This window comes from Parasteatoda tepidariorum, chromosome 4 (genome assembly GCF_043381705.1).
Source record: "Parasteatoda tepidariorum isolate YZ-2023 chromosome 4, CAS_Ptep_4.0, whole genome shotgun sequence".
NCBI classification, from domain to species: Eukaryota; Metazoa; Arthropoda; class Arachnida; order Araneae; family Theridiidae; genus Parasteatoda; species Parasteatoda tepidariorum.
The window spans coordinates 77,108,851-77,124,231 of NC_092207.1; the positions used below are offsets into that span (position 1 = coordinate 77,108,851).

Sequence of the window (15,381 nt, forward strand, 5' to 3'; positions counted from 1 at the left end):
AGTACTTAAAAGGTGCTTATTTTTTGTTGAAAGATTTGGCTACTCACCCTGAGAGAGAGAGGTAATAAGCATTTTTCTAACATCATAATTTTTTTTGTCTTGTACAATAGTATTTTCTTTTTAGCCTAGCATTTACCACGTAATATTCACTGTTGTATGCTGAAAATGTTGTATGCATTATTGTCAAGAAAGTAAACAGCTCCATAAATGGTTCACAGCATCTTAGCCAGCATTTCCTGTTTAAAATAGCGTATTTGCGTTTTTCTAATCACGTTGCCTTATCAGCACGACCACAAAAACATTGAATTGTTTTTGACGTTTATGAAAAGCACTTATTAAGGGAATATATTTTCTTGTTAGTAAACAAATGTTTTAACAATTTGTTATCAAATGATGTCATTGAGAAATGCGACATAAAAATATCGTTAATTAGTCGCAAACCATAGTGAGTTAAGTATTAAAACAATATCCTTTTTCAAGTTATAAAACTCGGTAATTTTCTAATTTGTAGTAGTAATATTACTGTTTACTCTTTGCTGCAGAATTTTTATTAAACATATTTTTCATGTTTTTTTCTTTATTTTGTATTAATTTAGGTTAAAATAAGTGAAAAATATTATATTTGGCATTTTAATAATTTATGGTTATGAAATACACCAGGAAACACCGGTGTCTTTTTTGCGTTTAAGGTAAAATCTCTCTAAAGATGGCTAGTTTCCAAACGATAATATTTCAAATTTGCTCTCATTTGCAGTTATTTAAATCTCAGAGAAACAGTAATTCATCATTGAAATTTCTTTCATTCGCAAAATCAATTATTGATAAATTTTTGAATATGAATAAAAAAAATTTTCAAACTACTTTTTTTGAACTTTATATTTTAATACAAATTTAATTACGCTAATCTAACAGTTTTTTAGCAAATATTAGACTGTTTTTTATTATTAAAAAATACCAAAATATATTTTTGCTTGCTATTAGAACGTCAATAAAACATATATCAAAAGGACACGGGTGCTCATCTGCGCCATAGAGTTAAAAGTTTTAAAATAAATTAATTGAAACTGCATTACTGAATTCTTATACAAATATTCACAATATTTTTTTACTTTTATAAAATGTTTTTATGGATGAACACTCAGTTTATGTCAAGGACAATGAAATGTAAAAGAGAGTACAGACTTTCATATGCACAAAGAAAAAAAACAGACTTAGCTTTCTATTATTTAAAAATAATTGTAATTATAAATGAAATACCTTCTATGGCGGCTCGTTTTCTTTTCGTTTTTGCTCACTGTAGTTCTAAAAATTATTTATTTCCTTAACCCTTTGTTGGCGCGTCTGCCCCCAGCCACTTTTTTTACTGTTAAAGTCGTATCTCTACTCTTTGCCTTCTCCGATGCAATAACCCATACTTATTTTATTGTATTAAATAGTAGTTCAGTTAAGTCAAAGAGCTTTGGAGATATATAACATTCAAACTAGTATTTTACAAATTTTACGTTGTTGTTGTTACTAATGCTACTTGCCAATGCTAGCAACCCTGCTGTGAGAATCCAAGTGATTTTTAAGACAGAGGTTGTGTTTTTTGTTTTTAAGTGGTGTCATCTATGGTCAAGAATGCGATTTCAGTCATACACACATCACAACCCGTTTTATAGGGAGGACCCAATCATACTCCATTCATTAATCTACGGATCGTAATTTTGACCTGAAACAGAGAACGATCAATCTTTAATTCAGTACCCCCAGAGGTATTGAGAGAAGTTTTTTTATTATCCTACGTATATGTGGTTACTGAATATACTTAACTAATTCCGACCTGTGTGACAGATATGTATAAGCCTAACATGACCGCCAAACGTTATTTCATCTGAATATAGCAAACTATCTTTTTACTAATTAATAGCCTAGTCTGCTTAACTGAACTGTTCTAATAAATATTCTAGACCTCCCTAAAGATTCCCATAGAACATTTTAATTCGTATTTTCTCCTTGAAAATATATAATCCCGTCGAAACTATTTCTTGCCTGAGTCTCCCGCCAATTTCTCACATCCAATCCTATTTAGAATGAAGACTCCCCATTGGGGACTGCTGACTGTTGTTTACGAACTTATTAAGAGTGCCAGTTTCCCTCTATTTCCTCGTTCCACTTGTAGTGATGCCACTTAAGAGAGAGAAATAGTGAAGCGTAAATTCTGACAGATGTTCTAATGTTCATCTTTGCCATCTGTGTAATATTTAATGACCAGTCAAAATGAGAAATAAACAGGAAGGCGATTATCATTTGATTTCGAATGAACGGTGCACGTCTTCCGATTCCGCTGTTACTGAGTCCTTGATCTTCGTTAATTAGAATCGTTTGCACGAATAAGTGATGGAATAAATTTTTAATAACAATGTGGATTTTAGAAACACTATTACTTTCTTGTCTCATTTCGTATGACAATAGTGTATTTTATCGTAAAACGCTTTTACCTTTTCACGCAGATGGGACACCGGTGTCCCTTATATATATATATATATATCTGACGCTCTAATTAAAAGCAAAATTACATATTGGTATTTTTTAATTATAAAAAAAAAAGTCTAATAGTTACTTAAAAATCTACCAACATCTTGGAATTATATTTATACTAAAATATAAAATCCAAAAAAAGTAGCTNACACTGATGTTTGTTCTAATCTATCGTCAGTAAGTTATTATGACAACTATATTAAGAATAAGTTTCGTCATATATAATACGCAAAAAGATAACTTAATAGTTTTAATTACAAAACACAGTCTAAAAGTTACTAGAAAATCTGTTAGATTATCGGAAATATATTTTATTATAATGTAAAATTCAAAAAAATTAGTTTGAAATTTTTTTCTACTTCTTCTTAAACATATTCAATGATGAATTAACTGTTTCTGTTAGATCTAAATAACTGAATATTTGTAAAATTAAAGTTTGGCACCGGTGTTTTAGGCTGTATTTCATAACCATAAATTATTAAAATCCTAAATATAGTATTTTTCACTTGTTTTCACTTGTTGTTAATACAAAATAATGAAAAAAGTACGAAAATATGTTTTAACATAAATTATGCGCTAAAGGGTTAAATTTTGTAGCTTTACTTTTTAAGGATAGATTTGTTAAATTGTGTACCTTTAAAAAAAGACACGCTAAGTTTTGTGTTCATATCTTTTAAGAAAATAAATGTAATTAAAACAATTTTCACTCTGATAAGAAAGAATGGCTTTTCCGAAGCTCTTTTATAATGATTTTGGTAAAATTAACGGTAATCATGATAAAATATGGTTTTATAATGTGTGGTAAAACTTATAAAATGTGTTAAAATTTTTAAATTTTTATCATGATACCTTGGAGCATGGCATAAAAGCCATTTATTCGGGCGAAATTACTTTGAACGAAAAAAATAACCAAAAGAATGGTTTAAATACCGTATATTTTGGTTTTATTAACCAGAATTCTGATTTCTTTTTATTACCAGAAACGTCGTTCTCACATAATACGGTAATTTTACCAGCTTTTTTCGTGTTTATAATAAAAACTCATGAAAGTGCGTTTTTTTACTTTAAGAAAGTTATGTCAAACTTTTCTAACTTTCTTGCATTTTTTTGCAGTAATTTCTTCATATGCTAAAGTAAGTAAAGTACTAATAGTTGAAAACAACCGTTATAAACCTTTTACTTGGCATGTTACTAACATGCAAAGAGCGCTCAACATATGGACGCTGACAGCTTGAATTAGTTTAGATTATGCATTTGAAATTATTTGATTTGTGAAGTAAGATAAAAGTAAAAAGTGCTGGAAGAATTAGCAGAGTTTTATAACTCAATTAAAAAAAAATCACATAGGAAATTTTGAAAGAAATAGAAACAACAAGATAGTATCTCTGTCAAGTACGAAAAACTGCTATTATTTATCTCCCCCCCCACCAAAGCCCTCTCAATTGATACTCGTTACTCAGGTATCGGTGGGGCAGATTTGTTGGTCACTCTTTCAGGGGCCAACAAATTCTATTAAGTGGATCAACGTTGCTCCCACAGTAAGGACAAGTTGTTTTTGTTGTTGTTTCTAATGCAACTTGCCACACGGGCAAGCCTGCTTGGTGAAACCGAGCAAATTTAAGGCAGAGTGTGCGTTTCCTGTTTTTCAGTGGCGCCATCCTAAGGCCAAGAATTCGACTTCAGCCACACACACGTCACAGCCCGTTTTATAGGGTGAACCCATTCACATATCCATTCATTCATCCACGGATCGTAATTTTGACCTGACTCAGAGAACGATCGATCTCCAATCCAGTACCCCCAGAGGTTTTGATTTGTTATGTAAACATGGTTCACTTTGCGACTCGACAGATTTAACGTGCATCAGTTACCATTTACTACACGGAGAGTTTTCGGCCGGCGGGGTTCGAACCCACGAACTCTCGGACATGGACCCAGCGCCCTACCGATCAGGCTATCCCGGCCTTGTAAAGACGGGTAGTTCAGTAAAGTAAAGAACATCCATGCCTCGTCTGGGATCCGAACCTGGATCCCATACTTGAAACCCGTCTGAGAACTCAGGACCTTTCTGATGCGAGGTCAGTCACTCCTGACCACTAAACAGTCCGGTCACGCAATATTTGTCGAAAAAATCTGAATTTCGACATGAATGGAGGTAAAAGGAATCTGTTAATTTAGTATCTTAAAACTCAACATGCCTCCTCTCACTGTATTTTCAAACATATTTTTTGTTTCAATAAAATTCAGATCGGTGTCATCTTGTAATTCTTGAAAACCTTCTGTAATATAGACTTTTCTACATTCACTTTATAATTTGTCTTTGTTTCAGTTCAGTTCTATTCGTAGAAAATATTATGCTACTTATTATGACAACTATATTAAGAATAAGTTTCGTCATATGAAATTCATCTATTCGAAACAAAATATTTGATTATGGATACCTCTACACAAACAGTGGATGTTTACTCCAGTACTTAAGAATGGAATGCTCTTCACATGTATTGAACAAACAGTTGCATGCATCTGAATTTATGAAATGCAAATGAAAATTCTCTGACGAAATTTTCGCTGCGATTTCATTTCCCCCCCTTTTTTGCTATTTATGTCAGAAAGACAAATTACTGCTGATTATTTTATTTTGAAATATAGAAGATAAATAATTTAGTGTAGTATTGTTAGAGTAAGTAAAAAAAAAAAAAATTTTTTTTTTGCAAATTTTTGAAGTTAATTTATTGTTTGTATTCTGAAAGAAAATTCTTTTTTTTTACTCAATAATTTTTTTTTAAATATAAGAAGGTATTTCAATTATATTTACAACTATTTCTTAAATGGTAGAACGCAAAGACTTTTTTGCGCTTAACATAATAATGAAAGTCTGGACTATCTTTTTCATTTCAATGTCCTTGACTTAAATTTTATGTTCATCTATAAAAGCATTTGATAAAAGTAAAAAAAAATATAGTGAATATTTATATAAGAATTCAGTAATGCAGTTTTAATTCATTTATTTTAAAACTTTTAACCCTTTGACGCAGATGGGCACCTGTGTCTCTTTTACATATATTTTTTCTTACTCTCTAATTGCGAGCAAAAATATATTTTGACATTTTTTTTCATTCATATTAAAAAATGTATTAATAATTAATTTTGTAAATTAAAGAAATTTCAATGATGAAACTGTTTCTCTTAGATCTAAATAAGTGCAAATTTGGAAGTGAGCCTTGTTAGGAAGATTTTATCTTTTGACCCCGATGCTTCATGCTGTATTTAATAACCATTAATTATTAAAATGCTAAATGTAATATTTTTCACTTATTTTGAGTAACATTAATACAAAATAATGAAAAAGATGTGAAAAATTTGTTTAATAAAAATAATCCGTCAAAGGAACTATACATATGCAGGGGTTGTCTTACAACTTTGTTTGATATGAGAACTCCAACTCAGCTGTAATTAATTGTTCACCTAATACCATTGTAAGTAAGCAAACTCACATTTTATTGGCCATTGCCATTTTACTATAGTTAGACACATGATACAATTTTAAACAGTTCTCATGAGAGCAGCATAGCGAATGTAGAGTCAGGATAAAATGGATGCTTAACAAACAAAACATTGCACAGCAATACGATTTTAAATGGTAGAAGGTGAGAATTGTGCCTACATTTATCGCCATATATTTCTGCTTATGGCGAATGCTATCAATATGAAATAGTTGCGGAAAAACGGGGTAAAATTTTTGGTGTATAACGGAAAAGCATGTTGGTAATTATTAATCATAATCAGTCTTTCCTGTTTGAACTTGTAATTTTGGTTATATCTTTTTAACGCTTGTGTATGTCATTGTTTTTTTTTGAGCTACTGATAAAATATTGTGTGCTGCTGTCATCTTTCCTGTCCGGATGTATAGCATCTACATTTTACTTGAAGCTTTTTCCGCCACACATTGAAATACTAATGATAAACTGCACTTTCGGTTAGATAATCATTTACTGAAAATAAAAAAATTTCAGCCATAGTTTATTACTTTCCTATGAGATAAATAAGGATTTTTATAGTCTTATTCATAATTATGAATAATTTTTGTGGATTTCTTGTAATGAGAGCTGAAATTAAAGTTTTAGTTTTTAGTATCTTACTTAAAATGAGGTGATGAAACTCAATGAATTAATGACAGTATATATTCTTTTAAACGCGCATGTATTTTATTTAAAATTTTGTTTTAGACTCTTTAGTTAGTAGGCAAATATTTGTGGTAAATTTTCTACGCAACTTTTAAAAAGAAGTTCTAAAAATTAAAAAGTAAACTTGTTTTGATCTCTTNAATATGAATTTATAAAAATGTACTTTTGTTTTTATTATTCCGTTTTAAATATCATTTCTTTTTGAAAAAAAAAAGATGCACAATTTTTTTTAATTATTAAAAATGACAGGATAAATGTGCCTCCTTATTTGCATTATAATTTAAATTAAAATCAAATAACATAGCATATTTTCAGTGTTTGGTTGCTCATAAGCAACAATGAATGGTTTTTTGAGCAAAAAGGGGCGATATGTGTCAGCCAACCCCAAGAAGGGGGCGATGGTTCACAAAAGGTTGGGAACCACTGTTTTAGTAGTTTTTAATATGAACTTTTATATTTAAAAAAAAATCAGTTGTAAAATTAATATAACAAAAAATCTCGTAAAATTTTAAAAAAGTGGTTTTAATTATATATTAATAAATTGCGCTAAAATATTAAAAAAATATATGTATTACAATTTTTATGAAGCTGTATTCAATAGTTTTTGAAGCTCGTCGCTTTAAATTAAAAAAAAGAAAATTAAATAAGGACTACGTACAACAACCTTCCTTAAAAAGAAATTTCTACAAATCCCAATTATTTTTGTTATTTCATTTTTGAGGGGAAAAGTTTGAAGTATTTTTTTTTAATTACAAATTAATACTTTTTGTAAGTATGAAAAGTTTTTGTATGAAAAAGTATGAAAAGCCACTTTTTGGGGATCATATTTGCTTAGAAAGTAACAGGTGTGGGACAAAATAGGACTACGTTAAACTAAATTTAACTTTTTGTATTTTATTACCAATGCCCACCTATGTTTACATTTCTTAAATTCAAGGATTTACAGGGCAGACTTGTCGGCTTCTCTTTCTGAGGTGCCATATTAGGTGGGCCTACGTTGCTCCCACAGTAAGGACAGAGAAAGAAAGAGCATCCATGCCTTTCCCGGGATTCGAACCCAGAACCAGATGCAAAACCAGTTCCCTGACCCCTACACAGTCTGGTCGATGGTTTGGGTTTGGCTTTGATGTATTTTTAACTAAATTTATTGATCATTAAAGAAAATATTTGAAACAAAAATACAGTTGCACACTCGAAAAAATTGTACTACTTGCACGAATTATTTTCTGCTCTAGTACATAGTTTTAATCACGTGTGAATCAACATATGCCTAGAAGCATTTTGTTTTCATAAAACTTGCATTACATTAATCTTGGATTATAATTCCCTGTATCTGGCCACTTTACATTTTAAAACTAACGGCAGTTTTAATTCATTATCAATGCAGATGAAACTGAAAGCAAGTGCAATAATAGTATACTTCAATTACACCGTTATTCCTCTAAACATCGAATATATTTCACCCAGAGTAAAATATCATGTTTACTGTAAGAAATATCGATTATATTTCACTTGGAGTAAAATATAAAAATAATCGTACAAAATGTCAAATATGTTGCTCCAACAGTAAAATTTAAAATGTATAGCTCGGTATACATTTCACCAACAGTTAAAGATAAAAATAATCCTACAAATTGTCAAATATTTTGCTCCAACAGTAAAATTTAAAATGTATACATTTCACCATTTATACATTTCTTGTATACATTTCACCATTTATACATGTATACATTTCTTGGTATACATTTCACCAACAGTAAAAGCGTACAGAATGTCAAATATTTTTCTCCAACAGTAAAGTTTAAAATGTATAGCTCGGTATACATTTCATCAACAGTAAAAGATAAAAATAATCGTACAAAATGTCAAATATTTTGCTCCAACAGTAAAATTTAAAATGTATACATTTCTAGTATACATTTCATCATTTAATTTCAAAATGTATACATTTCACCATTTATACATGTATACATTTCTTGGTATACATTTCACCAACAGTAAAAGATAAAAATAATTGTGAAAAGTATCAAATAGTTTGCTCCAAAAATACAATATTATTATGCAAAGCATCGAACATACGAATTAAATCATTTGTAAATTATCAGATTTATAGTGCGAAGTAACAAGTTATTGCTTTAAAAGAGTAAAATGTCAAATGTTTAGTGCAAATTGCTTTATGGCTGCGGTTACTTAAATTGGAGTTTTACTAGCTAAATTTAAGTATAATTTTAACGAGTGATTTTCTATGCACTCATTCAATTATTATATATTTTCTAACAAACTGATTCTATCTGTATGTTATACGTAGTAAATTGATGGCTAATTTTGATATATTTGGTGCTGTAGAACAGCTGTTCCAAATATTTTTTTCGACTGCCGAACTAATGAATTAATGAAGAATGAATCATCGTGTAGTATTAACATTGCTATTTTAAAAAAAATTGGGTTTTATGTCAGGCAGTCGAATTTGCAGGCCTAAAATGGCATCTAGTCTAGCTCATAATTTTATTTTGTTCTTGTCATAAACTAATAATAAAATGCGGTTATCTTTTAAATGAAAATGAAAAGGAACGAAAATAAACCTTGAAAATAGTTATCAGACAATATTTAAATAACTAATGGAACATTAATTGGATATAAATTTTATTATAGGGTTTCGTAATTAATACTGCTGTCCTAACTCTTGGAACCCCTGCAGCCCCTCTCCGGAACCCTGAAGGTTCCGCTCTTTGGCCAAGGTTCCGCTGAACACCATTTGTGAGCTGCTGCTGCATAAAACGTGAATCGAAAATAAATCTATTGTTTAACTTCTAGCAGTGTTTACAAAATCCTTCCCATGATCCCATTTAATCACGGTTGAAAACGGTTGTTATAATAATTTAAGGCCTGAGTTCCAAGAATTGTTGTAAAAATGAGTATACTATTTACTCAGGCATCTGACGACAGGCGGTCTAAGGGCACCTTCGTTAAAATTTGATGACTGTCCTTGAATTTTATCTTTCTTTTTTTCAAGTTCAACAAACATTGATATATGGCGTTACTTAATTTCAGTGTAGCCAAATCATAAAAGAAAGCTTAGCCAAATACAGGAGAGGATATATTCATAAATTATAATAAGTACCATGAAATTTTTCTTATTTTTTATGATAATAATCTATATTTATCAAACGAAATGACTCAAATTATTTTGTTATGACGTAATGGTATGAAAAAGCGTAAAATGAATTTTTCATGTAATACTAACATATGCATTTTGATATACTATATATGAGCATGCATCTATATATATGTCACGGGCAATGTAAATAATTGGGCATTGTTTATAATGCCCGGGCAATTTAAAAAGTGCCCAAAAGGATATGACAAAATGATAAATTATGTAGCAATTATTACATTGCCCGGTCATTATGTATAATGCTTAAAGTCAAGTGGGCAATTTGTGTCACACACAGCCACAGGGTGTCTTGGGATATTCATCCACTTTTAGATGCACCAGGATAATTTTTTTAAAAATTTTTTCCCGCACATGCGCTCTATAAAGCAACTACTTCAATTACTCTTATCTGGCGCAGTTTTTTTTAATTATTTTTTTTAAATTTTAAAGCAATAATTTCGGCATCAGTTTAAAATTGATTCAAACGCTTTGTTTAATTTTTTTAAAATATTTAAGCTATGGCAAAAGTGGCACTATACCTAGTATATATTTCGGACATTTACCAAAGGTCTAGTCATACTAGGTCTGGTTAAGTGCCATTATACGCGCCCGGTATACATTTGCCCGGTATATCCTACACTGATGTTTTTTTTAAGGTCAAGTGCCACTGCCCGGTATACATTTGCCCGGTATACCCTACACTGATGTTTTTTAAGGTCAAGTGCCTCTGTCCGGTATACCCTACACTGATGTTTTTTTAAGGTCAAGTGCCATTGCCCGGTATATATTTGCCCGATACTTCAAACACTGATGTTTGTTCTAATCTATCGTCAGTAAGTATTAAAATATCGAATAAATGTAATTATATCCACGAATAAATTAGTATCAAATTGGATGTAATAAATATTTCGGACATTCACCAAAGCGACTAATTTGATTGTCAACATTCACCGGTGAACATTGGCCAGGCAGAATCACACCACACGCACGTGGTTGTCCCATTGCTGTCAATTAATCAAAGTGCCCAAAGAAATAATAGCGGTATTTATAATGTGAGAAATTATCGTAAAGTAATTCAAATTTATCAAATTGCCCTATTTATGGTCATTATTCATAATAACTAAGCATTATGAATACTGACCTAAATGATTACATTGGCCGTAACATATATATAAATAAATATATATAACACAATAATGGGACCAAAAAGTATTGAAAAAAAAGACAGATAAACAAAGAAAATTAATAAGTTTAATATCAGGCTCCTATACTATCAATTCCTATACTAATTCAGGGGCTCTAGTTTAATAATTTTTTTTCTATCTTTTCTATTTCTTTATAATTTCAATAACTGCGAACTGTAAGTACATATAACCCATAAAATAAGATAAAAATACAAAGAAATAAATAAAAATATTATATTTTTGAAAAAAAGAAAAAAAAATATTAAAAACCTATTTTTTTTAAGAAAAATTATAAATGTTTACGAATTTAAGAGATTGTATTGATTTATTTCTATTGTATTGATATATTTTGCCTCGCCCATATTAATATTAGAAAGCACTCTATTTTGCGGATATAATCGTGTGAGCTGATGATGGTATTATTTCTTAAGCTCTGAAAAAATATTTAACCTCATTCAATATCCAATATACCTAATTCAATATAAGTTCAAGCATAAAAAGAATAACTGCTAAATTGTTTCACGGATATGATTAAAATATAGGAACACAGTCAATTATTCATGCTTTATAATAAAATATAAATTATATCTTAAGAGTTTGAATTAAGAAATCTCTATAACTTTTTTAAGTTTCATTACATAATTATATTACATTTAACTGATAATTTTTCCTAAATCTCGAGCCTGTTTTTTGGGCTGAGCTCACCTGAACAAACCCTGTAAATAGGTTTTGGTACAAAAATTGTACTTTTTGAACTTTTCATGTAACCTTATGGCACTCATAATTTATAACTACCCCTTCGGGACGCGCAACTACAATTTGTATAATTTAGGACGCACTTTTGGCGGTTTTTATGGAGCGAAGTGACAGTCGGAGGGAAAGGGTTAATCCTGAGGACGCCAATTTGTTCTCGTACAATTAAGCGTAAAGAAATACGTGGCTTCCGTTACATGGCAATGTTTCGCTTGTCTATATAGAAAGGTCAGAAATTTAGCGAGATTTCAGAGAAACTGTGCATTTTATACGTAAAGACTTATACGGAATTATGAATTATTATTCCTGCCAACTAGATTTTGTTTAGTGCCAGATTACCCATTAGGTCAGACTAGGCCATGGCCTGGGGCCCTCAATGATTTGGGGCCCCCTTAAAATGGATTTTTTGAAAATAAATTTTGAAAAATTGAGAAAAACAATGATTTAAAATTTTTTTTTCAAATATATATTAATAAAATACGATATAATGTTAATCATATTTATTTATTACATATTAAAATTTAATTTATTATTATTTATTTTAATTTTAAATATGCTTTTCTAAATGAAAAGATATATAATTACTTTTATATTTGAGTAAATAAAAATATACGAGAAAAAAAATTTCATCTTAGGGCCCCAAATTTTCGAATGGCCGAGGGACCTGCGAAAGCTTAATCCGGCTCTGATTTTGTTTCAGCATAAACTAATTCGTAGTACCCCATTTGTCTAGTCAATTATGTTTAAATCCGCTTTTGACCTATCTCCTTCTCTGTAAATTCAAGATGGCGCTTAAGTTCACCTCTAGGGAGGAGAAAAATTTACACAGTAAAAAATTTTGGTTTCCAGTTGCCACCATTTTCAGTGCTGAGGCAATTTAAATACATTTTTAAGTATAGAACTGTAATTATCATGCAATAAATTAAATAAAAGTGAAAAAACAAACAAACAATTGTTTGAAAGAATAAGTGCATATATATTACTAGAAATGAGCTTGTTTTTAAAACGAAATGTTTTTACAATGAAGCCATTAAATCGATTCACATGAAAATATGTGACGTCAGTAAACAAACGGACAAAACAGCGAACTATAACAGCGAAAAAGTAAATAAAAACACACGCACGGCAAAATTTTTTAGTTTACCACAGCACCAAAAATGGTGGCAACTATAAAACTTAAATTTTTACTGTGTAGGTCAATATATAGGGCTCAAACTACAAATTTTAAGACTATTTCCTGCTTTCTCTCCTTGTCTGTACTTAAAAGTTTTATAACTTTAGAACTATATTCAGCCTTAAAAAATGTAAAAAAAACAATATCACTCTTACTTAGATAAACAATATCTCACATACTTGGCGATAGAAATGACAGAAATATAAATAAGTCAGAATTTGTACTTTTTTAAAAATTTAAACCCTGCTAACTTCTTAACTATTTGCCCTATTGATTTGGTTTTTCTATTTAGCTTGAAAAATACACCAAAAATAAAATGTATATCTCACGTTGAATCGAATCTATAAAAGAAACAAGGAATACTGGGGAAGGGGGAGGAGTAAACTTACTGCTCACCTAGTTAATAACACCTGGCTTAAAGCGCTTTACTGCTCACGTGACTTATAACAAAATCTCACTTTTTTAGGATGCGATGTTTAGGTTTCACCTCCTTTTAATCCCATCCCCCCATAAGTAAATTCAAGATGGTGGCTCAAGCTCACTTTGAGGCAGGGTATAAAATTCATGCGCAAACCCCTAGCAACAAAATAACTTGAGCCCTCATCGGACCAGTATTCACTAATCTTGGCTCATTAAGGGTTAAAAAGGCCGTTATTTTCCCCATATTTGCCCTATATAGAGTTTTTCGATTCCTCCGATATTTTACAGCCACTTTACAACCAATATCTGCCCTATATGAGAATTATCAGATACACCCAATATTTTATATTCATTATTTCAACGAATATTGAACGATATTTGACCTATATAGGACCCATATTGAAAATTCTTGACATACCAATATTGATCCCTCGGTGATAGGAACCATATTGAAATAATTTTGAGTTCATCAGGGGCCAATGTAAAATTGTTGCTAGGGACGTATGAAGTAACGGATATTTTGAAAGAAAAAAAATTGAAAAATTTTCATTTAACCCCTTCCTTCTCGCACCCGTGAAAATGACGGGGTGAGGTTTCGCCCTCTGTTTCTCGCTCCCGTGATATTCCCGGGCTGGAGTGTTCAGTAGTAACGCACCAATAAGAATAAAACTAATTAATTTCTTTTTCCCGGAAACCATTTTATTTCTCTTTTTACACACCAGATGGAAGTACCAGTATATTTTTTTAGGTAATTGTAGATAGTTAGTTTATTTTAAACTAGATGTTAGCACTAATCAAATGCTTGTATAATATACGTGTATTAAAAAATAGGCACTTTTATGACCGTTTTCTTGAAAATTAACCGATCGTTAAGGGGTTAAAACAGAAATTTTTATGCTACGTTTTGTAAGGTAACACCAATATTTTACCACTTATTTAAAATTACGCTTTTTTTAAATTTTTTTCCTTCTTCATATGGTGCTTGTTTATGTCTCGTTGTTTAACATGACTTGTTGCAGCAATAATTAGTTACGGAGATAAAATATTTTGTTTCTCAAGGTTTAATTTGGTTTGCTGAGATCGTGAATAATAACAAAAACGTATTTGGGACTAAAAAATACCTTGAGATACATCGTAGTTTGTTATACATTTTTCGTATACATCGTAGTTATACATTTTTATTGAATTCTTCGTCACTCTTTCATTGTAAATTGATGACTCTTCCCTATCATTAAGCAGCTATTTTACTCTGAAGTTTCCTTTAATTCATTTTCTTTTTCACTTTGCCTAATATTTTTTTAAATTTTATATATGCAGTTAAACGAATTGAAATATTCGTATAATGTAAAAATTTGTTTTAAGTTATTTTTTTTCTTTCAGAAGTTTTACATTCAAAAATAAAAAACTAAAACTCATCTTAAAATTTATATATATATCACAGATAATGTAACGTTTTAAAACCTTTTTACTTGTGTTACGGCATTCTGAACTTACTAATTATTTTTTCTATTAGGAAGCAATTCAAAAATAAGTCACGCAATCCATCTATATCTATTAATTACTAATCGCACTGTTTAGTAATCCTGCAGTGGTTTTGTAAAACTTTTAATTAACCAATCCATCTATATCTATTATCTACTAATCGTACTGTTTAGTAATCCTGTAGTGGTTTTGTAAAACTTTTAATTATTTATGTATACAAGAAATTTTTTTTTACCAAGAAATCCTAATGTGAAATGTTTTTTTGATCGAGGTTAAAGCAGTAAAGTTATTTTTACAAAAGGAATTGGCCGAAAAAACTATTGAAATTGCATTAAAATGTATCAAATTTTTTTTATAAGTATAAATCATTAAAATTAAAAATAAATCCTAAATAATTAAATCAGAATAACTGCAAATAGTTGTTATACGTTTGTTTCATTTTCAGGTAAAGAAATATTTCGGTTTTTATTATCTTTTTAAAACTACGAAACAATTATCCCGCGTATATAT

General features: G+C 30.1%; 1 protein-coding gene across 5 annotated transcripts in view; it reads left to right on the top strand.

Moving 5' to 3' along the window:
• The window catches only part of LOC107442082 (5'-AMP-activated protein kinase subunit gamma-1), a 158,155-nt gene that overhangs the window by 59,013 nt on the left and 83,761 nt on the right, over nt 1-15,381 (top strand). The window lies entirely within an intron of this gene.